At 37.5% G+C, this 25,322-nt stretch overlaps 1 protein-coding gene across 3 annotated transcripts in view; it reads left to right on the forward strand.

The window, feature by feature from the left end:
- Nucleotides 1–25,322, forward strand: part of Fam133a (family with sequence similarity 133 member A) — a 50,256-nt gene that overhangs the window by 9,553 nt on the left and 15,381 nt on the right. For 2 of the 3 annotated variants that reach the window (XM_057759780.1, XM_057759781.1), the window contains one exon: nucleotides 24,698–24,770. The exons of the other annotated variant lie outside the window; for it this stretch is intronic. The gene's annotated coding sequence lies outside the window, so the exon portion shown is untranslated. The remainder of the gene's footprint in view (nucleotides 1–24,697; nucleotides 24,771–25,322) is intronic. 3 annotated transcript variants of the gene reach the window in all.

Here is a 25,322-nt window from a genome sequence, read left to right on the forward strand (position 1 = left end):
TTTTTGGTTCCTGTCCTGGAACTAGCTCTTGTAGACCAGGCTGGCCTCGAACTCACAGAGATCCGCCTGCCTCTGCCTCCCGAGTGCTGGGATTAAAGGTGTGCACCACCACCGCCCGGCCAATTCCAGGGTATCTTATGCTCTCTTGTGACTTCCGTGAGCGCCAGACATACATCTGGTACATAGAAATACATAGAGGTTAGGGTTAGGGATAGATAAATTACACATAAAATAAGTTAATTAAAAATGTTGTTAGTTTATGTAAGTTAAAAACCAGTAAATGTTGTCTATTATGCCTTTTGCAGGTATATTTAGAGATTCCCATTTCAGTTAAATATGCATGATCCAGCATTAAGGCTAATGAAATTAATTGATATGTTGTACAAGTGTGCCACCTCTTTCAAATTAAGGAATAAGTAAAACTTTCCTTCTATCTGAAAATTATACTTTTATTAGATGACAATGGGAATCTTTGTATCACTTATTATGTCCTCTGGTAGGTATTTTTCTCTTAAATTATATTCTTGCATGTAAAGAATAGCAATGCTTCAGCAAAACAGTATTAATGCACTCAGTGTGAAGATACTTTATACTTTACTGTTTTCTATCTCAGTAGTGAAGGAAGAAGGGTAAGGACACCATGATTTAATACAAGTACCAAATAAGACAGTTGTCTCATAAAGCAGTAACTGATTCAGGTCTCATAAAAAAATTATTGAGTGTTGAAAAAGAAATATGAAACAGTCATAAAGCTCTGTAAATCTACTTCTTCTTAAATGAATGTCTTAAGACAGTTATAAACAATTTTTAATCATTATATTGAGCATGCTTCTTGTATAACTAATATGTGTTTATGAAGTGTTCTTTGATTTCAAGCAGTCAGAAAGTTTAATTATTACTATTTCATTACCTGACATTATGAGAGTGTCCCTATTTTCTATTTAAGTTGGAGTAAACATTAGCTATGGAGAAAATTACACAACAGTTTAAATGGTTGAGCACTCTGGTTAATGAAGCTAAAACTACATCTCATATATTCTCTAATTCTATGTGTTCTTCTAAACAATATTTGTTTTATTTGTATAAATGTTTACCTTGCATATATGTGTGTGCACCACATGTGTATAGTGTCTGCAGAGGCTGAAACAGAAAATTGTAACTGGAGTTATAACATGTGAGCATTTGAAATTTAGCTCACATATTCTGTAAGAAAAGCCATTTGCTCTTATCTGTTTAGCCAAGCCTGAAGCCCCATCTAATTTTATACTTCCAATAATACTTCACTATGTTTACAATATCTTATGCCAAAGTTTCACATTTTTGATAGCGTAATTTTTTTAAATATTTATTTATTTATTATGTATACAATATTCTGTCTGTGTGTATGCCTTCAGGCCAGAAGACGGCACCAGACCCCATTACAGATGGTTGTGAGCCATCATGTGGTTGCTGGGAATTGAACTCAGGACCTTTGGAAGAGCAGGCAATGCTCTTAACCTCTGAGCCATCTCTCCAGCCACCTGATAGCGTAATTTTAATAGTATCAAATTCTCTATAGTCATATTGAGATGGGATTGATAAAATACATACTAAACTCTTAAAACACTGAGAGCTTTCAATCAGTCCTTTCTAACTTTGTATTATTATAGTAATAATTGCTCAGTATTCCTTTCCTTTAGATATTTTACTCTTAGAGCATATTAAATTTGTATGTGTGTGTATGTATGTATGTGTCTGTATTGTAAATACTATAACAGAACCACATAGGTCACTTTTCATATCTACTCACCTATGTTATTTTCTAATACATTTCAACTACCCGAGAAAAAGAACAAGCCATTGCCTCATGAATTAGCCTTTATTCTCACACACAGTTTATTTTCAAAAGAATGTAAATATTACTAATAAACTATTTTATCATTTAATCACATCACAATTTATATATAAATTGTCCACTTAACTTGCCAAATTTAAGATTGTATTACTGGCACACAAAAAAATCATATTAGTGCACTAGATTTTTCAGGTTTATAGAGTTTTTTAACAACCAATTTCTAAATATTAATACCTCATTCAGTTTGTTAACTGCTATATAGCCATAACATAATTTAAAAGAAAAATTCTCTAATATGTTTCATTCAATATCTAATATTGTTAAGAAATTCCCTTATGTAAGTATTCAGTTTTATTAGTTCTTTCAATCTAGCTGTTTTAGAGAATAGTTATGTGAAGTTATTTTAAATGGAGTAGATATTTAAGGTATTTCTTCTTATATAAGACCAAGTAGTCAGCCCTCAGATTATATCATATGCATTAAGATAACATTATGTAGATTATTTATGTTATATTTGCATGTTTATTAATATATGTATATGTATTAGGGATATATGAATATTGAAAATATACATAATGAAAGGCAAATGAAGAAATTGATAACATGAATTTGATAGAGACAGAGCAGGGGAGTTCATGACAACAGTCATTGGGAGCTTATAAAAGTGAGAAATTATGTAATTATAGTTTCCAATAATATAGAATTTTATAAAATTTGAAATAATTAGAAATAGATTAGTTGAAATGAATTTTGAATTTTTGTTTTAACCTTTTTAAGTGAGACATCATCTATATTTCAATTTCCATTTTCATGAATTATTGAAAATAGTGCCCACAAATTTCTTCATATTTTAAAAGATACCTTTGGAGGAATTTAATGCATTTTAGTACAAAAGAAATTAAGAATTTTGGTCATGGTGAAAATGCAACAAAGAGCTAAAGAAATTTTTTGTTAACTTATAAGCAAGAGTGATTCTTTTTTTTTATTTTTTTTATTGAAAAAAAAAATTTTCCGCTTCCTCCCCACCTCCCATTTCCCTCCCCCTCCTCCCGCCCCTCTCCCCCTCCCCCCACTCATCTTCTCCTCCCTCTCCAGTCCCAAGAGCAGTCAGGGTTCCCTGCACTGTGGAAAGTACAAGGTCCTCCCCCCTCCATCCAGGTCTAGGAAGGTGAACATCCAAACTGTCTAGGCTCCCACAATGCCAGAACAGGAAGTAGGATCAAAACCCCGTGCCATTGTCCTTGGCCTCTCGTCAGCTCTCATTGTCTGCCATGTTCAGAGAGTCCGGTTTTATCTCATGCTTTTTCAGTCCCAGTCCAGCTGGCCTTGGTGAGCTCCCAATAGATCGGCTCCACTGTCTCAGTGGGTGGGTGCACCCCTCGTGGTCCTGACTTCCTTGTTCATGTTCTCCCTCTGCAAGAGTGATTCTTAATAGTGATTTAAGATGTACAGAATAGTGTGTCATATTGTGGGCCCATATTTCGGTTTGGCACAGTAGCCATTAGCCTGGTCTGAGCTAGGCACATAGCTCTGCAGACAAGCTGTCGCCTCCTTAACAAAAGTCAGGATGTGCTGCTCCTAGTTTCTTTTGTTAGAATGTGGATTGCCTGAGGAGAGATGTTGGCTAAAGCTGATGACTCAAGAGTTTCAGAGGTTCGGTGCTTCCTTCCTTTTGTAATTAAGAGGATGTCTTATAGAGATGCTAATTCATGGCCTACCTGACTGCTAGATGCGGACGTGACCTAAGCCCAGGCACCTGGTTGCCTTGGAGACAGCCTAATGTGTTTTCCCCCACTGAAGGGAGATATAAGATGTTCCGAGAATAAAGAGTCATTCTGGCCTTTTCCAAGATGACCTTGTAAGCTGTGTCGGTTTTATTCCTCGCGACTCCGTTTCAGCAGGGTTAGGGAATCTATGTTGGACCCACATGGGCTCCGACATAATGGGGGCGCCGTAACGTGGGGCTGACGACTGAACCCCGAGAAAAAGACAATGTGGTGCTGACGAATGAACCCTGAGAAAAAGACATCGTGGTGCTGACTACTGAACCCGAGACGAACCCCGGAGCAAGAAGTACGAAAAGGAACGTGGTGCTGACCGCCGAACTCCATGACCCCGGAGAAGGGACAACACGAGAGAGACAGTGAATGCTGATCACTGGATCCCAGAGGGAAAGCGGACTAACGACAGAGGAGAACGTGAGGCTGATCAGCGCACCCCAAAAAGCAAGGAAGAGGTGACCAGACATGAGGAACCCGCGAGAAAAAAAAATCGGTAAATGCGTGAGTAGTGAGCGCTCAGAAACAGAGACGTAGAACAGAGAAAGAAATGTAGAAAAAAAAGGGGTAAAATTTAAATTGGTAGTAAAAATTTGTAAATAAGTTAGATATGAAATAAGGAAAAAGTATTCGGGTATATATGTTGGCAACTTAATTTAGAGTGGAGCAGAACAATGACAGAGTTATTGAAAATCTGTAAGCAAGATAGATGCAGAATTGCAACTTTTATTGCCTGCTAAATTAGTAGGAAAAGATAAGGAAAAAATGACTTGGCCCAAGAATCACCAAGTTACTGCAGAGATTGAATAGCCACGTGCTCACAGCCAGTTAATCTAACCCACCTGCAGGTAAAAGGCAAGCAGTAGCAAGAATAAGTTTAGAGAGCAAATTTGACCTCACACAGTCTATAGAACAGAGGAGAGGATTCAGAAATTCTCCTAATTTTATGATTTACAAGTTAAAATAAAAAAGATAGTTAAAAATCTGCCTTCCAGAGCTCAGAAACAAAGTCTAACAAAGAGAGCCTGTGTCCTACCCCCTGCCATGCAGCGCAGCTTCAACTGAAAGAAAAAAGCCAGGTTTAAATTAAGGTAGTCTCTGAGATAAGTAGGTTAAAATGCTTTTTTTCCATCTCACAATTTTGCCTTTTTGTCAAAAGTCTGTTGTTTTTATGTAAGTGAATTCGTATGCAAGGTGGATTGATTCCAGTACTGTGGCTCTATAGTAAAGTTTGAAGTCAGAAATTGTGATACATTCAGAAGTTCCTTGATTGTACAGGATTTTGGGATTGTTTAGGCTATTCTGAGTTTTTGTCTTCTCATAAAGTTGAGGATTTCTTTCGGAGTCTAAAGAATTTTGATATAAGTTTGGGCATTTGCATTAAATCTATGGATTGCTTTCAGTAAGATTGTCAGTTTTGCTAGGTTGGCGCTGTTTTTACAAGAGAATAGGAGCTCTTTACATTTTCTGATGGCTTAAGTTTATTCAAAGGTTTAAAGTTTTTATACAGGTTTTTCAATTTGTGTGATTAGAGTTACTCAAAGATTTATGGTATTTGTGGCTATCTCATTTATGATGTATGTAGAAGAGACGCATTTGGGTTGTTTTCAGATTCTATGCATGATAAAGTAATTCTGCTGTGGACATGGTTGAGCACGTGTCCTCGTGGTATGGTTGAGCATCTTTGTATATAGGCCCAGAGGAGGTATAGCTGACTTTTAAAGTAGTTTGTTGCCTAATTTTCTGAGAATTCGACAGCAATGGAGGAGTTTCTCTTAAGTATAAGTTGTGAGCAGTGTTTTTGATCTTGGTCATGTTACAGAGATAAGATGGAGTCTCAGAGTTGTTTAGATTTGCATTTCTCCAATGGTAAGGGATGTTATATTTGAGCATTTTTTCAATGTCTTTCAGTCATTCTAAGTTCATCTATTGAGAGTTTTCAGTTTAGGTCTGTTGCATATATTTTTAGTGGATTAATTGTTCTTTTGGTGACTGATTTCCTTAGTCTTGTATGTTTTTGAAGTGGATTAGTGATTGGTAAAGATATTTTCCAGTTGTATAGGTTATTATGTCATGTTGATTAAGTCCTTTGCTATATAGAAGCTTCTCAGTTCAAGAGATCTTATTGTTTCTCTCAATGTGTGCCATTGAGGCTGTGTTAGAGTTGTACCAGTGCATTCAAGTGTTAATTCTAAAATTTTTCTTCTAAGAGGTTAAGTATTGTTGGTTTTATGTTGAGGTCTTGAAAAGAAGAGAGGAGAAGATGAATTTGGTTCGTCTGATGCAATTTGGGTACAGACCATAGGTCCTCAGAGACCAAAACTCACTTTGTTTATAAATGGAAAAAGATTTTCTGGCCTCCTGGATATTGGCGCGGATACTTCCATCATAACCGCCAGTCAGTGGCCTATTATTTTAGACTTGAAAGATTGTTTTTTACAATTCCGCTAGCGCCACAAGATTGTCAAAGATTTACTTTTAGTATTCCTTCAGTTAATTTCAGAGAGTCAATGAAGATACTTTACTAGAGACATGCATTGTTACAGCAGTGTTTAAGTCATGCAGGTTTGGTTATTGCTCCTGAGAAAGTACAGAGGTACCCGCCTTTTCAATATCTAGGTCATATATTATACCCCAAAGAAATTAAGCCTCAAAAGATAGAAATCAGGAAGGATGACTTAAAAACTCTTAATGACTTTCAAAGGTTATTAGGAAATATACAGTGGCTAAGACCTTATTTGAGGTTTCCTACAGGAGCCCTTGAGCCTTTAAGTGAAACACTTAAAGGAGACAGTGATCCAAATTCTAGAAGGCAGCTTTCAGAAGCCGCCAGACAGACTCTCTCACAGATAGAGCAGGCTATACAGGAACAGCAGGTGTGCTATATTGATTATAGCCAGACATGGCAAGCATGTATTTTACCTACAAGGCTGACTCCTACAGCAGTCTTATGGCAGAACGGACCACTTTTATGGGTGCATCTGCCTGTATCACCAGCAAAAGTATTAAATCCTTATTTTGAAGCAGTAGCATGCTTAGCTCAGAAGAGCAGAATGGAATCTAGAAAGTATTTTGGCAAAGAACCAGCTGTAATCAATGTGCCTTACACTAAGCAACAAATTGAATGGTTATTTCAAAATAGTGACTCATGGGCAATTGCGTTTGCTCAGTTTCAAGGTCAGATTAATAATCTTTTCCCAGCTGACCAGTTACTACAGTTTACACAGCAACATTCATTCATTTTTCCTAAAATAGTAGCAAAGAATCCCTTAAAAGATGCTTTGTTAATTTTCACTGATGGCTCATCTAATGGAAAAGCTGCTTATGTGGTCAATGGCAAAGGACATGTGGTACAGACAGAACCAGCTTCAGCTCAAATAGTTGAACTGCGGGCTGTAGCTTTGGTATTTAAGAATTTTTATGATAAGGCTTTCAATTTATATACTGATAGCCGGTATATTTATGAAGCATTAAGGATCCTGGAAACAGTGTCATATATAGCAACTAGCAATGAACAAGTTAAAATATTGTTTCAGCAGATTCAGAAAGCCATACAATGTAGAAAGTTACCATGTTTTGTGGGACATATCAGAGCGCATTCAAGTCTTCCTGGTCCGTTAGCTGAAGGTAATGCTCTAGCTGACGAACTTACAAAAATAATTGCCATATCTCAGGTTGAACTTGCACAGCAATCACATGCTTTGCATCATCAAAACAGCTTAAGTTTAAGAAAACAATTTAAGTTGACCAGAGAAGCTGCTCGGCAAATTGTTAAACAGTGTGAAAGATGCCCACAATATCTACCTGTGCCTCATTTGGGGGTAAATCCCCGAGGACTGCTTCCTAACCATATATGGCAAATGGATATAACTCACATTACTGAGTTTGGAAAATTGAGATATGTGCATGTGACAATTGATACTTACTCAGGATTTATAATGGCCACAGCACAAACTGGGGAAGCTGCCAAGCATGTAATAACTCATTGCTTAAAATGCTTTTCATGCATGGGAACCCCAAAGGTAATAAAGACGGACAATGGATCCGGATATGTTAACAAAGCTTTTCAAAGATTTTGTGCTCAATGGAATATCGTTCATAAGACTGGTATTCCATATAATCCTCAAGGACAAGGAATTGTGGAGCGTGCACATGGCTCCTTGAAAACACAACTCCAAAAAATAAAGACAGGGGAGTTGTATCCTCAGACGCCACACAATGCCTTAAATCATGCATTGTTTACGCTAAACTTTCTAAATACAGATGTCCATGAGCAATCAGCCGCAGACAGATTGTGGCATAGTGGTACAAAATCCACATTTGCTAAAGCCAAATGGAAAGATCCGTGTACTGGGATTTGGAAGGGACCCGACCCCATCCTAATATGGGGTCGAGGGCATGTCTGTGTTTTCTCACAGGACGAAAACCAAGCAAGATGGCTTCCAGAGCGGCTAATTCGATGCACTCAGCAGAAGGACTGCGGAACTGAGGACAACGTGGCTGACAACCGCGCCGCAGAAGGAACAGAAAGAAAACGGCTCCAGGAGGAATCCAGTAACCCAGCCCACAGAGAGGAGCCTGATCCGAACCTACAACTTGCAGGACTGCAAAGAGACTTCGGACAAAGAGATCCTGCTGAGAGGAGCTGACTGCGGTGTCTGCTGCTGGCTGTGGTGTGAAACCTGTTGCTTCAGAAATAAGATACAAACTGAACATTTGAGTGTTCTCGGTTTATGGGACAGAACTCATTTTGAATAAAGTATTAAACCTGAGAACTAAGACCTAAGCTTTCCCCTCAGGGAAAGAAAGATGCAAAATAAAGTATGACTAAAATCCCTCTTCACTTAACAAGGGGGCAGACTAAGGGTTTAACAGCCACACAGACTGAAAATGAGATTTAATAACAACAAATGGTATTATACTCTTAACAGTAATGACCTGATATTTACAGCTGCATATAAGGTGATGGGAAAAATCTGGTAATGACCAATGGTACGAAATACATCGGTAATGACCGAGAAGAATATAAATTTACGGTAAAGAAAAATATGAAATTATGAATAATTGGAGAGCTGGTACTGACCGGCCAAAAGTGAAATTATGAATAATTGGAGAGCTGGTACTGACCGGCGAAAGGTGAAATTATGAATAATTGGAAAGCTGGTACTGACCGGCTAAAGGTGAAATTCTGAAGAATCAGAGAGCTGGTACTGACCGGCTAAAAATAAAATTATGAAGAATTGGAGGGCTGGTATTGACCGGCTAAACACGAAATTATGAATAATTTGGAGAGCTGGTATTGACCGGCTAAATATGAAATTATGAAAATTGGGAGAGCTGGTTTTGACCGGCCAAATATGAAATTACGGTATTAGAAATTTAAAGATCGGTATTGACCGATGATGTGGAAAGATCATGATTGTGAATTGCTGCGATTGACAGTTGGCTAAAAGAGAGGTTGTGACTATGAATGTTGAGAGTTGATACGTGTGCTGAGAAAGTAAACTCTGAATGATGTTCTGTACCAGCGGAAGAAACATCTTCAACTCAGGTGATTCTACTCTCCTTTAAGATAGGAGAATATAGTTATTGGGAGCATAATTATTCATAAAGCATTATGATACATCCTGACAAGAGATATGGCTGATATACAGGGCCTGAAAAGTATATTTCTCTCCACTAATCTCTTCCTTTTACAGAGGTCGGCAGTCAATGACGGGTTTAAAGCTTCTTCTCCCCAGATGCCTAAGACAGGAGCTTGCATAATTGATGCCTGTTCCAATGACGGGAAAATTTGGGTAAATGAAGAGGACTTTGCCCAAACCAGACGCGGCGTGTCTGTCCTGTTGCAGACGCACAGGAGTTGTTAAAATTAATAAGAGAGAGTGGATTGTGGGCCCATATTTCGGTTTGGCACAGTAGCCATTAGCCTGGTCTGAGCTAGGCACATAGCTCTGCAGACAAGCTGTCGCCTCCTTAACAAAAGTCAGGATGTGCTGCTCCTAGTTTCTTTTGTTAGAATGTGGATTGCCTGAGGAGAGATGTTGGCTAAAGCTGATGACTCAAGAGTTTCAGAGGTTCGGTGCTTCCTTCCTTTTGTAATTAAGAGGATGTCTTATAGAGATGCTAATTCATGGCCTACCTGACTGCTAGATGCGGACGTGACCTAAGCCCAGGCACCTGGTTGCCTTGGAGACAGCCTAATGTGTTTTCCCCCACTGAAGGGAGATATAAGATGTTCCGAGAATAAAGAGTCATTCTGGCCTTTTCCAAGATGACCTTGTAAGCTGTGTCGGTTTTATTCCTCGCGACTCCGTTTCAGCAGGGTTAGGGAATCTATGTTGGACCCACATGGGCTCCGACATCATATGAAAAAGGCATGCAATAAAATTTGTAAATATCTTCTCATATATATAATCTGTATTAGGCATATAAATGATTTGCTTTTGTATTTAAATCCATAAAATTTAGTACAATTAGAAGAATCATGAACCTTTATTGTTGTGAGACATTTCTTAAATTTTAAACTTTTTTATTAAATTTATATATAAGAAAAATGTTAAGCCATTATTGAATAATGTTGAACATTTTTTTGTTTTTGTTTAGTCACATTTTATAAAAAGAACTGAACTAGTGTCCAGTTACTACTTTTCTGAAATAGTTTCACACAAAAGCTACCTTTTGTTAATGAATCCATGCTTTATTCTTATTGTTAGTTGAAAGCTTTGTAACTGTTTCCCAAAGACACTATTTCTTTAAATAGTTACAAAGTTATCAAAGACAGTATTCCATTTCTTCAATTGGATTCTTTCCTTTAAGGTCAAAATTCATATCAATTTTCTCCTAACTTGGACTGTTTTTTTTTTTTATTCTTTTTTAATTAAAATTTCCAACTGCTCCCCGTTTCCCATTTCCCTCCCCGTCCTCCCACATATTGCCCCCTCCCCCCACTCCCCTCCCCCTATACCCACTCCTCTTCTCCTCCCCCCAGTCCATTCCCCCTCCCTCTCAATACTGAAGAGCAGTCCAAATTCCCTGCCCTACAGGAAGACCAAGGTCCTCCCACTTCTATCTAGGTCCAGGAAGGTGATCATCCAAACAGGCTAAGCTCCCACAAAGCCAGTTCATGTATTAGGATCGAAACCTAGTGCCATTGTCCTTGGCTTCTCATCAGCCTTCATTGTCCGCCATGTTCAGAGAGTCCAGTTTCAACCCATGCTTATTCAGTCCCAGTCCAGCTGGCCTTGGAGAGCTTCCAATAGATCAGTTCCACTGTCACAGTGGGTGGGTGCACGCCTCGTGGTCCTGATTAACTTGCTCATGTTCTCCCTCCTTCTATTCCTCATTTGGACCTTAGGAGCTCAGACCATTGCTCCAAATTGGGTCTCTGCCTCTCTCTCGATCCATTGCCAGATGAAAGTTCCCGTGCCATTCTCCTTGGCCTCTCGTCAGCTCTCATTGTCCGCCACATTCAGAGAGTCCGGTTTTATCCCATGTTTTTTCAGTAGCAGTCCAGCTGGCCTTGGTGAGCTCCAAATAGATCGGCCCCACTGTCTCAGTGGTTGGGTGCACCCCTCATGGTCCTGACTTCCTTGTTCATGTTCTCTCTCCTTCTGCTCCTCATTATAACCTTGGGAGCTCAGTCCAGTGCTCCAGTGTGGGTCTCTGTCTCTATCTCCATCCATCGCTAGATGAAGGTTCTATGGCGATATGCAAGATATTCATCAGTATGATTATAGGATAGGTTCATTTCAGGTTCCCTATCCTCAGGTGCCCCAATGAACTAACTGGGGACATTGCCCTGGGCATCTGGTAGCCATTCCAAGTTCAAGTCTCTTGCCAACCCTTAGGTGGCTCCCTTAACTAAGGTATGAGTTTCCCTGCTCCCCTATCCAACTTTCCTTTATCCCCAATCACCCCGATTCCCCCAGTTCCACTCATCCTCTGCTTCACACTTTTCTCTCCCCATCACCCCTCATCCCCATCCCACCCCACCCCCAAGATTCCAATTTTTTGCCCATCAATCTTGTCTATTTCCCATAGCTGGGAGGATATCTATATGTTTTTCCTTGGGTTTACCCTCTTGTTTAGCTTCTTTAGGATCACAAATTTTAGACTCAGTGGCCCCTATCCATGGCTAGAAACCAATTATGAGTGAGTACATCTCATGATCTTCTTTTTGGGTCTGGGTTACCTCACTCAGGATCGTATTTTCTATTTCCATCCATTTGCATGCAAAATTCGAGAAGTCATTGTTTTTTACCGCAGAGTAGTACTTTAATGTGTGTATATTCCACACTTTCTTCATCCATTCTTCCATTGAAGGGCATCTAGGTTGCTTCCAGGTTCTGGCTATTACAAATAATGCTGCTATGAACATAGTTGGACAAATGCTTTTGTCATATGATAGGGCATCTCTTGGGTATATTCCCAAGAGTGCTATTGCTGGGTCCAGGGGTAGGTTGATCCCAATTTTTCTAAGAAACCGCCACACTGATTTCCAAAGTGGTTGCACAAGTTTGCAGTCCCACCAGCAATGGATGAGGGTACCCCTTTCTCCACAACCTCTCCAGCAAAGGCTATCCTTGGTGTTTTTGATTTTAGCCATTCTGACAGGTGTAAGATGATATCTCAAAGTTGTTTTGATTTGCATTTCTCTCATCGCTAAGGAGGTTGAGCATGACCTTAAGTATCTTTTGGCCATTTTAACTTCTTCTGTTGAGAATTCTCTGTTCAATTCAGTGCCCCATTTTTTAATTGGGTTAATTATCCTTTTAAAGTCTAGTTACTTGAGTTCTTTATATATTTTGGAGATCAGACCTTTGTCTGTTTCGGGGTTGGTGAAGATCTTCTCCCAGTCAGTAGGCTGGCTTTTTGTCTTAATGACAGTGTCCTTTGCTTTACAGAAGCTTCTCAGTTTCAGGAGGTCCCATTTATTCAATGTTGCCCTTAATGTCTGTGCTGCTGGGGTTATACATAGGAAGCGATCTCCTATGCCCATATGTTGTAGGGTACTTCCCATTTTCTCTTCTATCAGGTTCAGTGTGTTCAGATTGATATTGAGTTCTTTGATCCATTTGGAAATGAGTTTTGTGCATGGTGATAGATATGGGTCTATTTTCATTCTTCTACAGGTTGACATCCAGTTGTGCCAGCACCATTTGTTGAAGATGCTTTCTTTCTTCCATTGTACACTTTTAGCTCCTTTATCAAAAATGAGGTGTTCATAGGTTTGTGGGTTAAAATCCGAGTCTTCTATACGATTCCATTGGTCGACTTCTCTGTTTTTATGCCAGTACCACGCTGTTTTCATTACTGTAGCTCTGTAATAGAGTTTGAAGTCAGGGATGGTAATGCCTCCAGAAGTTCCTTTATTGTATAAGATTGTTTTGGCTATCCTGGGTTTTTTGTTTCTCCATATAAAGTTGATTATTGTCCTTTCAAGATCTGTGAAGAATTTTGATGGGATTTTAATGGGGATTGCATTGAATCTATAAATTGCCCTTGGTAGAATTGCCATTTTTACTATGTTGATCCTCCCAATCCAGGAGCAAGGGAGATCCTTCCATTTTCTGGTATCCTCTTCAATTTCTTTCTTCAATGCCTTAAAGTTCTTGTCAAATAGATCTTTCACTTCCTTGGTTAGAGTTACCCCAAGATAATTTATGCTTTTTGTGGCTATCGTGAAAGGTGATGATTCTCTTATTTCCCTCTCTGCTTCCATATCCTTTGTGTATAAGAGGGCGACTGATTTTTTGGAGTTGATCTTGTATCCTGCCACATTACTAAAGGCGTTTATCAGCTGTAGGAGTTCTTTGGTGGAGTTTTTGGGGTCGCTCATGTACACTATCACATCATCTGCAAATAATGCAAGTTTAACTTCTTCCTTTCCAATTTGAATCAGCCTTTATCCCCTTATGTTGTCTTATTGCTATTGCTAAAACTTCGAGAACTATATTGAAGAGGTATGGAGAGAGTGGACAGCCTTGGCGTGTTCCTGATTTTAGTTGGATGGCTTTAAGTTTCTCTCCATTTAATTTGATATTAGCTGTCGGCTTGCTGTATATAGCTTTAATTAAATTTAGGTATGACCCTTGTATCCCTAATCTCTCCAAGACTTTTATCATAAAGGGATGTTGAATTTTGTCAAATGCTTTTTCAGCATCTAATGAAACGATCAGATGGTTTTTTTTTCTTTCAGTTTATTTATATGATGGATTTACATTGATAGATTTGCGTATGTTAAACCAGCCCTGCATCTCTGGTATGAAGCCTACTTGATCATAATGGATAATTTTTCTAATGTGTTCTTGGATTCGGTTTGCCAGAATTTTGTTGAGGATTTTTGCGTCGATGTTCATGAGTGAGATTGGCCTGTAATTCTCTTTCTTGGTTGGGTCTTTGTGTGGTTTTGGTATCAGAGTTACTGTAGCATCATAAAAGGAATTTGGCAATGACTCTTCTGTTTCTATATTGTAAAATACATTAAGGGGTATAGGTATTAGGTCTTCTTGGAAGTTCTGGTAGAATTCCGCATTGAAACCATCTGGTCCTGGACTTTTTTTGGAAGGGAGGTTTTTGATAACCGCTTCTAATTCTTCACGACTAACAGGTCTATTTAGGTTGTTCACCTGGTCCTGGTTTAACTTTGGTATATGGTATTTATCTAAAAAAGTGTCCATTTCTTTTATATTTTACAGTTTTGTGGCATACAGGCTTTTGTAGTAAGATCTAATGATTCTCTGAATTTTCTCTGTGTCTGTGGTTATGTCCCCCTTTTCATTTCTGATCTTATTAATTTGCAAATTCTCTCTCTGCCGTTTGATTAGTGGATAGGGGTTTATCAATCTTGTTGATTTTCTCCAGGAACCAGCTTTTTGATTCATTGATTCTTTCAATTGTTTTCTGTGTTTCTATTTTGTTGATTTCAGCCCTCAGTTTGATTATTTCCAGTCTTCTACCCCTTCTAGGTGAGTCTGCTTCTTTTTTTTCTAGAGCTTTCAGGTGGGCTGTTAAGTCTCCAATGTGTGCTTTCTCTGTTTTTTTTAAGTGGGCAGTTAGTGCTATGAACTTTCCTCTCAGGACTGCTTTCATAGTGTCCCATAGGTTTGAGTATGTTGTTTCTTTATTTTCATTGAATTCAAGGAAGACTTTAATTTCTTTCTTTATTTCTTCCTTAATCCAGGTATGGTTCAGTAGTTGACTATTCAGTTTCCATGAGTTTGTAGGCTTTCTGGGGGTAGCATTGTTGCTGAATTCTAGCTTTAATCCATGGTGATCTGATAAGATACAGGTGGTTATTAATATTTTCTTGTAACTGTGGATGTTTGCCTTGTTACCGAGTATGTGGTCGATTTTTGAGAAGGTTCCATGAGCTGCAGAGAAGAAGGTATATTCTTTCCTATTTGGGTGGAATATTCTATAGATGTCTGTTAAGTCCAATTGATTCATTACCTCCATTAATTCTCTTATTTCTCTGTTAGGTTTCTGTCTAATTGACCTGTCCATTGGTGAGAAAGGAGTATTAAAGTCTCCTACTATTAATGTGTGCGGTTTGATGGCTGCCTTGAGTTTTAACAATGTTTCTCTTACGTACGTGGGTGCTTTTATATTAGGGGCATAGATATTCAGGATTGAGACTTCATCCTGATGAATTGTGTTGTAATAGGAGCGGCTGGGCTGCGTCCCCGGCACCCAGCCGCCCGCATGGCTAGCTTATGCCCCGAAATAATTACACGGAAACTGTATTCTTTTGAACACTGCCTAGCCCATTAGTTCCAGCCTCTTATTGGCTAGCTCTTACATATTGATCTAACCCATTTCTAATATTCTGTGTAGCACCATGAGCTGGCTTACCAGGAAAGATCTTAACCTGCGTCTGTCTGGAGTGGGAGAATCATGGCGACTCCCGACTCAGCTTCTTTCTCCCAGCATCCTGTCTGTTTTCTCCACCCACCTAAGGGCTGGCCTATAAATGGGCCTAGGCAGTTTCTTTATTATTTAACCAATGACCTTCCTCCATCAGAATTGTTCCTCTTATGAGTAGAAAATGTCCCTCTCCATCTCTTCTGATTGATTTAAGTTTGAAGTCAACTTTGTTAGAAATTAGTATGGCCACACCTGCTTGATTCTTAGGTCCATTTACTTGATAAGCCTTATCCCAACCCTTTACTCTGAGTAGGTGCCTGTCTTTGTGGTTGAGGTGTGTTTCTTGTAAACAGCAGAATGTTGGATCCTGTTTTCATATCCAATCTCTTAGTCTGTGCCTTTTTATAGGTGAGTTGAGTCCATTGACATTAAGTGATATTAATGACCAGTGGTTGTTAACTCCGGTCACTTTTTTAGTAGTAGATTTTGTGTGTTTCCCTTCTTTGAGTTGCGCTGGTAAAGGGTCTCTAGATGTCTGAGTTATTGTGGTCATTGTTGGACTCCTTGATTAGTGATTTTCCTTCTATTAGTTTCTGTAAGGCTGGATTTGTGGCTACGTATTGTTTAAATTTGTTTTTATCCTGGAAAATTTTGTTTTCTCCATTTATAGTGAACGAAAGCTTGGCTGGGTATAGTAGTCTGGGCTTGCATCCATGGTCTCTTAGTTTCTGCAGTACATCTATCCAGGACCTTCTGGCTTTCATGGTTTCCATAGAGAAGTCAGGTGTAAGTCTGATAGGTTTAGCTTTATAAGTAACTTGGCCTTTTTCCTTTGTTGCTCTTAGTATTCTTTCTTTATTCTGTATGCTTTGTGTTTTGATTATTATATGGCGAGGGGATTTTTTTTTGATCCAGCCTATTCGGTGTTCTGTATGCTTCTTGAACCTTTGTAGGTATATCTTTCTTTAGGTTGGGAAAGTTTTCTTCTATAATTTTATTAAATATATTTTCTGGACCGTTGAGCTGCGCTTCTTCTCCTTCTTCTATTCCTATTATTCTTAGGTTTGGTCTTTTTATCGTGTCCCATATTTCCGAATGTTTTGTGATGAGAATTTGTTGGCCTTGCTGTTTTCTTTGATCAGCGTGTTTATTTTCTCTATGGTATCTTCAGAATCTGAGATTCTTTCTTCTATCTCTTGTATTCTGTTGGTTATGCTTACTTCTGTAGTCTCTATTCGTTTACCTAGATTTTCCCTGTCCAGCTGGCCTTCTGTTTGTGTTTTCTTCTTTGCCTCCATTTCAGTTTTTAAGTCTTGAACTGTTTCCATTATCTGTTTGATTGTTTTTCCTTGGTTTCCTAGGGTATCATTCACTGATTTACTCAATTCTTCAAACTTTCTGTTATACTTCTCATCCATTTCTATAAGGACATTTTTTACATGCTGTTTAAGGGCGTCAATCACGTTCATAAAGTCAATTTTATCTACTTCTTCATGATTAAGGTGTTCATGTCCTCCTGTTGTGAGGTCGCTGGGTTCTGGTGGTTTCATATAGTTTTTCAGATTGTTGGGTGAATTCTTGCATTGGTGCCTGCCCATCTCTTTCTCCGAATGCTCTCCTATGGATCTTCTTTTACTGGATCAGGTCTCCTTGCCTACTGATGTACCTTCCCAGTGATGGCACTCTGCAGTGATAGCTCTCCTGGTGCTCCAGTGATGTCTCTCCTGGTACCAATATCAGATCTCCGTGCCCAAAGACGGCTCTCCTGGTACCCAGATTAGCTCTCCCACTGATGGCTCTCCTGGTGCCAAGATCAAATCTCCCTGCAGGTTGGGTAGTTTGTAAACAAAACCCCTACCTTGCTTTTTGCAGGCAGGCCAGTGAAACAAAGGAAGTCTCATCTGCCTACTTGCCCTGATGATTTGTCCCCAGCGCCAGACAGACTGAGCTGGATGGTGTTATGTGCCCAAAGAGGAAAGGGGGCAGAAGGAAGAAGGGTTCTGGATGCAGGCTGGGTGGGACAAGAAGAGAGAGGCAGTATGCGGGGTGTAGAGCCCCTGCAGGGAGCCCAGGGAGTATAGGGTGGGGGATGAGGAACTTCAGAGTTCCCTGTCCAGGGCTGCTTCCACCGCCGGTCACAAACTCACCCCACTGCTGTCTCTCCTGGTGCCGAGATTAGATCTCCGTGCAGGTTGGGTAGTTCGTAAACAAAGCCCCTACCTTGCTTGGTGCAGGCAGGCCAGTGAAACAAAGGAAGTCTCGCCTGCCTACTTGCCCTGAGGATTTGCCCCCAGCGCCAGACAGACTGAGCTGGATGGTGTTATGTGCCCAAAGAGCTGTTTTTTTTTTTTTTAATATTCCACTTATTTTTTTTCTGCCTTCTCACCCACACATGTGTGTAGTTTGGGTACGTGTGTGTGTATTTGTGTGTGTATATATTTTTTCCATGGTGTATGTGTGAAAGTCAGATGACAACTTGCAGGAGTCAGATATATCCTTCCACTATGTGACTTCTGAAGATCAAATTCAGGTTGTCAAACTTGGCAACAGGTGTCCTTACTCTCTAAGGCAACTCAATAGTCCTTGGACAGCTATTATTATTAAGTAAAATTGTTTCTAGATCATTTGTTGCCTGGAAAATGATGGTTATTAATGGTATAACCATTTTTCTAAATAGTTTACCTTTACTCTATTAGGAAATATGTCAGTTGATACCTACAAATATCTGTCTAAATTTTGTGAAATTCTTTTTTTTCTTATGGTTTCTATGATGTTCTGAAGAAATTTTCTGCAACTGATATACTCCTAATTTAGCTGCGAATTATCTGTGCTTGCATATAGATTTATAATGTGCTTACTAAGAGATATTGTTTAATTCTGTAAGATTAGTGCTTACTGGACTGAAATTTGAAATCCCTATAGCAAAGATATTATAAAACACCATGAAAAGCCATTAACGGGATGCACATTTTGGAGAGATAGCTATGGCAAATGACCAAACATTTCTGTATCTGTTGCTCATGGGTTCCAACCTCCATTTCATTATCGAGATATGTCACATCCCATCCTTATTATTCACCTTATCTTTCTATTTGATCCAGTTACATATAGCTACCTTTCTTCACTTCCTAACTATATAATACTGCAATAATCCTTCCAAAATATTATTGTCTTTGTGTTATACGTTTGATCCTGGAAAATCTTTACTGAGTTTTCAGTGAACAATAACAAATTGAAGAATAAAGAACAGGATGAAGATTTAGATTTTAAATCTTGTCCATGCCACACAGTCCATAGTAAGTAAAATAAGTTTTCAGAAAAAAATCCAGAGTAAAGAATACTCATATGTAACATTTGCTACATGTGTGGTCTTAGAAATCTACTCAATTAACCTTATGATATCTCTTTATCAATGAAATGTGGAAAATATTCCATAATTATAAGGATTTCTTAATTAAAAACAACACGACTTTAATTAAGATTTTACATGTATATTATATGATACAAAATGAAAACACTACTTATCCATTTGATAGTTACTTTATGTGTGCTAGCTCAACTTATAAGCTGAACAACAGAGAGTCAAATGTATGCTATCATAGTTTATCAGGCTAACTAGTGTGAATTAGCCTTTATAAACCAGTTTTTCCTAGTATACTAATAAGATGGTAGATAGTGTCGCAATGAAAGGAAGTCAATATTATGCCTACTTGAAACAATCGTGTAGAGGACTTCATCAGTTTGTAATAAATAAAACAATCCTGATGTCAAATCTGAAATAAACTGGAACTTCATTTATTGTCAACTTAATTACTTGGAATTTTGCTACAGTGAAGTAAGCCTCTGGTCATGATCCCACTGGACTCTTGTCATAAGAGATATATATACAATGAGATAGATAAATGTCAAACAATCTATCAAAAAGTATACATCAACCATGAATGAAAATCACAATTCACATAAGTGCTTAGTAATTGGTTATATTAAGAAGTATAGACTCCTTTATTTGGCATTCATAGTGATTTATTTTTTGGCCTCAGCATTTGTGAGTTTAACTTTCTCTCAAATCTTATGAATAAATCCAAATTCTCATATCTTTCCTTGTCATTCAGTATATTTCTTTTGTTTAATGGCTCAAGATATATTTTAATATTCAAGAGTACATACACCTTGTTTTTCAAGACTTAAGTCACTGACTAGCTTTTTCTTCATTAATCTATGATTCAAGAGTCTATGATTCTTTCTTAATCATAGATTATATTTTTGAATGGCAGTCTTTTTTAATCTCACTCATGTGTTTTAATTTTTATAGCTAGGCTTGTAAGCAAAACAGATATGATAAGCTATTATTTATTCATTTCTTCCTTTATACCACCTACTCTAATGTTAAGCTCATAAAAAGGCATGCATTCATGATACTGAATACAATAATGAAAATCATTCATTTAAATAAACACTTAACACTAATATAATGATAACATATATATTTACCAATTTAGTGGTTGCTTTGAAGGCACAGAAATAAAACAAACATGAAAGTTGCTTAAGGAATAGCTTAGACTAAAATTTAAAAAAAATATTAAAAAGGAGCATGAGAAACAAAGAAAAGCTATTATAAAAATATGTTAACACTATCATGTGTAAACTTGATACATCAGTGCTATTGACATAAGATATAAAAATCAAGGCTTAAATAGATAAATGTTAGGTACAGCTGACTAGCTAATTGGAGATCTAAAGATAAAATAAAAAGGATATAAGAAGGGCCGGGCGGTGGTGGCGCACGCCTTTAATCCCAGCACTCGGGAGGCAGAGACAGGTGGATCTCTGTGAGTTCGAGACCAGCCTGGTCTGCAAGAGCTAGTTCCAGGACAGGCTCCAAAACCACAGAGAAACCCTGTCTCAAAAAACCAAAAAAAAAAAAAAAAAAAGGATATAAGAAAATAAAAAGAGACATTATGGTAGAACATATGGATTGAAAATAATTTTCAATGATAGAGCTATAAAATTAGGTTTAATGCAAAGGAGAAAGACAACATTGTCAAATTTAAAAATTTTGGTAACACCAATAGTCCAATTAAATAAAATGGTCTATCTACAAATTGAACACTAATCAGTGATCAACAGTGATAAAGGTTTTTAAACCTAATAAATGATTATAATATACTATTCAGTGATAGAAACATCATGCACATAGTGTTTAAATAACAGAATGTAGAAGTAAACATCCTTTTCTTATGACCTATATTGCTGCCCCTCAACGTTCACTGATATATGAGATTTTTGAGCTTCCTTAAGAAATGACTGTTTTATTAATGATCTTCATGGAACTTGCTCATGAGAAGGAAAAGGAAGTGAAAACAAATACTTAGACTGAAAAACAGTGTTAATATGATGTTAACATGATGTAGAAGATCTATGGTTTCAACTTATCGTGATTCACAGAATTCACATTTAGTTATTTTTCTGACTATAATGTGATGACTAAATTATCACAGTGAGCAGACTTAGTGACAGTTCTATAATCCCAACCCTGAGGTGCTGACAGAGGAGGCTCCTTACAAGTTCACAGCTGGCTTACCTGCATTAGAAGATACTGGTTCAAAAAAAAAAAGCATTCAAATAAACAAACAAAAACTAGAGAAATGAAAAACCAAAATCAAATGAATCACTGTGGATTATGCTGAATTATTCATGTTAATTCATTGTCTTTGTTGCTGTCCAGAATCTTCTCTCTTCTCTCCTCTGCCCTCCTCTCCTCTCTTCTCATTTCCTCTCCTCTCCCCACCTCTTCCCCTCTCTATTTCTTCATGTATACAAATTCAAACATCCATATACCTATACATACAGCCAAGGGTGAGTTGAAATTCATTAGGTAGCTCATGATAACCTTGAGTATAATACACATGCTTTGGCCTTCCAAATAGTAGGATTCCATCAGTATTATACTATTTTTTACTTATAAGCTGAAAAGGAGAGTGCCATGACTTATACTACCATAGTTTAGCATGCTAGCTAGCATTAACTAACCTTCATAATCCTGGTTACTACTGACATATTGATAGGATTGGAGTTAAGTGTCTCCATGGAAGGAAGCACACAGTATGTCTACATGCATGTGGCAACACTTGGCTGTTTGTTATCAATAAAATGACTATTTGATGTGAGAGAATATTATTTTCTGTTTTCTTTAAAATTTTAACAAAAATTACCCTATGATAATAGTATCCTAGATGGAATTCTTCCAAGATGCTGTGCATGTGCAGACCTTCCCTACTCATTAGCAGAAGTGAGTAAGAATTGATGGTGCCAAGGATCTGCTAGGGAAAAACTACTACCTCTTCAACTTCCAAAGTCTACCATCTCTGGGAACTCGATTAATGACTTCTAATACCTCTCTAAGAAAAATCCATCACTGGCAACTCCAACCTCTCCAATTTCACTTTACAAACACCTGACCATGTAGTTTTTGGATTCCTGTTTCTTTCATTACTCTCTGACATACAGCACCTCTTTAATCACCTACTTCCTGAAACCCTATGCTCCCCTCCTCACTTCCTTAACAATGTACAGCTCCTGCTTCACTATCTCCCCTGCCTACCTACTTGAAAATGGTTTCATTCACTTGCATAATACTGTTACCTCCACTTTTGAAGCACTGTACCCCTTAAAACACCCTGCTAGAAATCTTTGATCACACTGCCTCTAGAATACCCTAAACACCCTCCTGTGGAAATTCCTCCTCAAAATTTCCACTTCCTCTAACTCCTGGGTTCCCCTCATATTATTAATTTTCCATCTCAAGAAATATTTGATCTCCTAGACTTATGTCCTCCAGAATGTCACACACACACACCTTATAAACCCATACTTCTGGGAAGAACCTTCTGCTCAATCCTTCAGGTCATACATTTTGCAGCACACATAATTCTGAAATCCCTGCCCCCACAAAGGGAGCATTCCTTCTACTCTTGTAACTCTTCACTTCACCATGGGTATCTCTATTATCCTTGGGTATCTGAGCTCTTTAAGCACTTGAATTTCTCCAGTATGTGGAATTTTGGTCCACACTGCTCCACCCCACCTTCTACTCTTTTTTGATATCCCATAAAATGATATGATATACCTCTTATGAAATTACCAAGTCTTACTACTGCCACTAAAACTGAAAAGAAACATTCTTTGTTTGTTACTAACAGGGTCTCTTTGTGTTTCCACCTCACAAGTTAAACATTCCTCCTGGTTCAGCTTCTTTGGTGTCTAAGACTACAGGGGAAGAATAACATAAAAATCAGCTTTTCCCAAGGTCTATATTACAGTCTCTAAAGCTTATATGGTATAAATAAATCATGTTGAGCTTCCTTAAATAAATAATTCTTTCTATATTGAGTATATATGTGAAAAACAGTCCAGGATTTATGGTAGGGGAAAATAGAAGAGGGAACTATAACGTTCAGGCATATAAGCATGCAGAGTCTGTTTCCTTATGTATACTTTGTTTTGTTTTAGTTTTTTTTTTTTTAAATATGACTTCAACATAGTGTCTTTGCTGTCTGGAACTCTCAGTATAACATAGGTGGGTGTAGCACTAGTTATGGGAATGAAGCTGCCATCAAGTGGGTAATCTTCCTGTGTCCACACTGTGTTCTTGGATTACAGATTTCTGTTATCATGCAGAACTCTAAGATCTATAGTGTCCCACAGGAGTCTACAACAGGTGTTCAGTGAACATTATTTGAAAAGTAGATTTTTTTCAAAGCCATTGTTCATAATCTGTTTGGTATTGGGCTTCCTTTCCATTACTGACAAGTTACTGAGACCCCTACGGGGCATCAGTTTATATGGTAAATAGTTTGTCATATATATCATTGCAATTGGAATTTGTGGCTTTAAAACTAAAATACATTTTAAATGCTTGAAAATAGTAATCACAGTACTTTTATATGCTACCTAGTTATAATTTTCTTTAAATATCATATTTTTAAATGAAAATAGTGCTAAGAAAATAGGACTTTATGTTTTCAATTTTTAATGTACAACTTAATACTTTTTATATGCCCTTCTACATTTATTTTTTTGTAAGGTATATTTTAGGCAGAAAAGAATCTTAATGATACATATATACTTCAACCACATTTTGAGGTTCAATCTTAGATGTGTTACTATTACTAGAAATCTTTATGTTAATAAATTATATGTACATGAAAACTTAGGAACAATATGGAAAATAGAAAGTTACTTTACTCCATAATTTAAAGTTTATATCAACTACTCAAATGTTCAATATATTTCATAGAAAAGAAAGGCAGAATAAATATTCTGGAGGTAGTGTTAGTGTGGACCACTGCATTCTACTTATGATATGGCAGGACATTCTCGAATTCTCAGCAGTTGACTATACATGAGAAGAAAAAGTTTGGGCCTTTTGACATTCCATCCAGAAGGGGAGGGGCTCAAGAGGCCCCATCCCCTGAGAACTTGTAGGAAGTTAACAGTTGCTAGGAGAAAATGAAAATTTTTCTGTAGTGGTGTATATCATAGTAAGTTATCCATTCTATAAATAATCCTTAAACCACACTCCTTTAAATAACCCTTACTAAACTATCTGAGTAACAAAACCAAAATGGCTTGAATATAGAAGGGAACTATTTGAGAAATGGAAGGAAATAAGAGAGAGTAGAAGGGTGCAAGAGTATGCGATGGGAGATGAATTTTGATTGTATTCATAATCAAAATACATAAATTGATTTCATGAAAATATAATAATGAAATCCATTATTATGCATAATTCTTTTATGTTAATTAAAACTATTATAATAGCTATAATATTTTATTAGTTTCTTAATTTTAAAACACTAAAAATTTAATATACACATGTATGTGATTGATGATCGAGTTTCATGAGGCAAGGGGAAGAAATATATTAGCTAAACAAGTATGGGTAAAAAACATGAAAGTAGGAAGTAATTTCTATTGCTTTTCTCATAGAACATACACAATTGAATAAAAGACCAATACTGAGAAAACATTCATCCACTTTATTCAGTGGTTTTATCTGAATAAAAGAATGTTTCTTTTTCCCTGGTAATCCTTCATTAATTTTAGTTGCAATTTTTGTTATTTTAAGTTTACATTCTATAACTTAGATCTTATTGACAAATTACCAGAAGGATTTTAACAAACTATCTCATTTTTTCATGTATGTTAAATGGGAAAGAACCTGAAAAAGAATTTAAAAGGAGTAATCTGGAGAGGTGAAAGAAGTGTGAACAATCCAGATTCCAAATTAGGTAAGTAATTGACGAAGAGGGAATGATGTGCTTTTATTTGGTGCTAATAATGAAGCAAAGGAGAATAATAGTGATCAAGTCATTGCTAAAATGAACAATTGAAGTTGCTCCTCATACTGGGTTGCCTTATGCAGCCTTGAAAATCAGGTAGGTACTTAGTTTTACTCCAAATTGATATGCCATTTTTTGTTGATGCTCATCAGAAACCTTCCATTTCCTAAACATAAAAAAAGAAGGAGTGTATTGAGGGCTGGGAACAGAGAGGTGATAGGAAAGAGACTGGGAGGAAGGGAGGGAGGGGAAACATAAGTAAGGATGTAAAAACAGGAATAAATGAATGAACTAACAAGTAAATGAAATTCAACAGCAAAAGAAAACATAATCTGGTTGAGGAAAATAAGAATGTTTACATTACTTCTCAATGTTAAATGTTGTGAGTATTAAAAAAAAATGTATAGCCATGCGGTGGTGGTGCATGCCTTTAATCCCAGCACTCAGGAGGCAGAGGCAGGCAGATCTCTGTGAGTTCGAGGCCAACCTGGTCTAGAAGAG

Source organism: Chionomys nivalis, chromosome X (genome assembly GCF_950005125.1).
Source record: "Chionomys nivalis chromosome X, mChiNiv1.1, whole genome shotgun sequence".
NCBI classification, from domain to species: Eukaryota; Metazoa; Chordata; class Mammalia; order Rodentia; family Cricetidae; genus Chionomys; species Chionomys nivalis.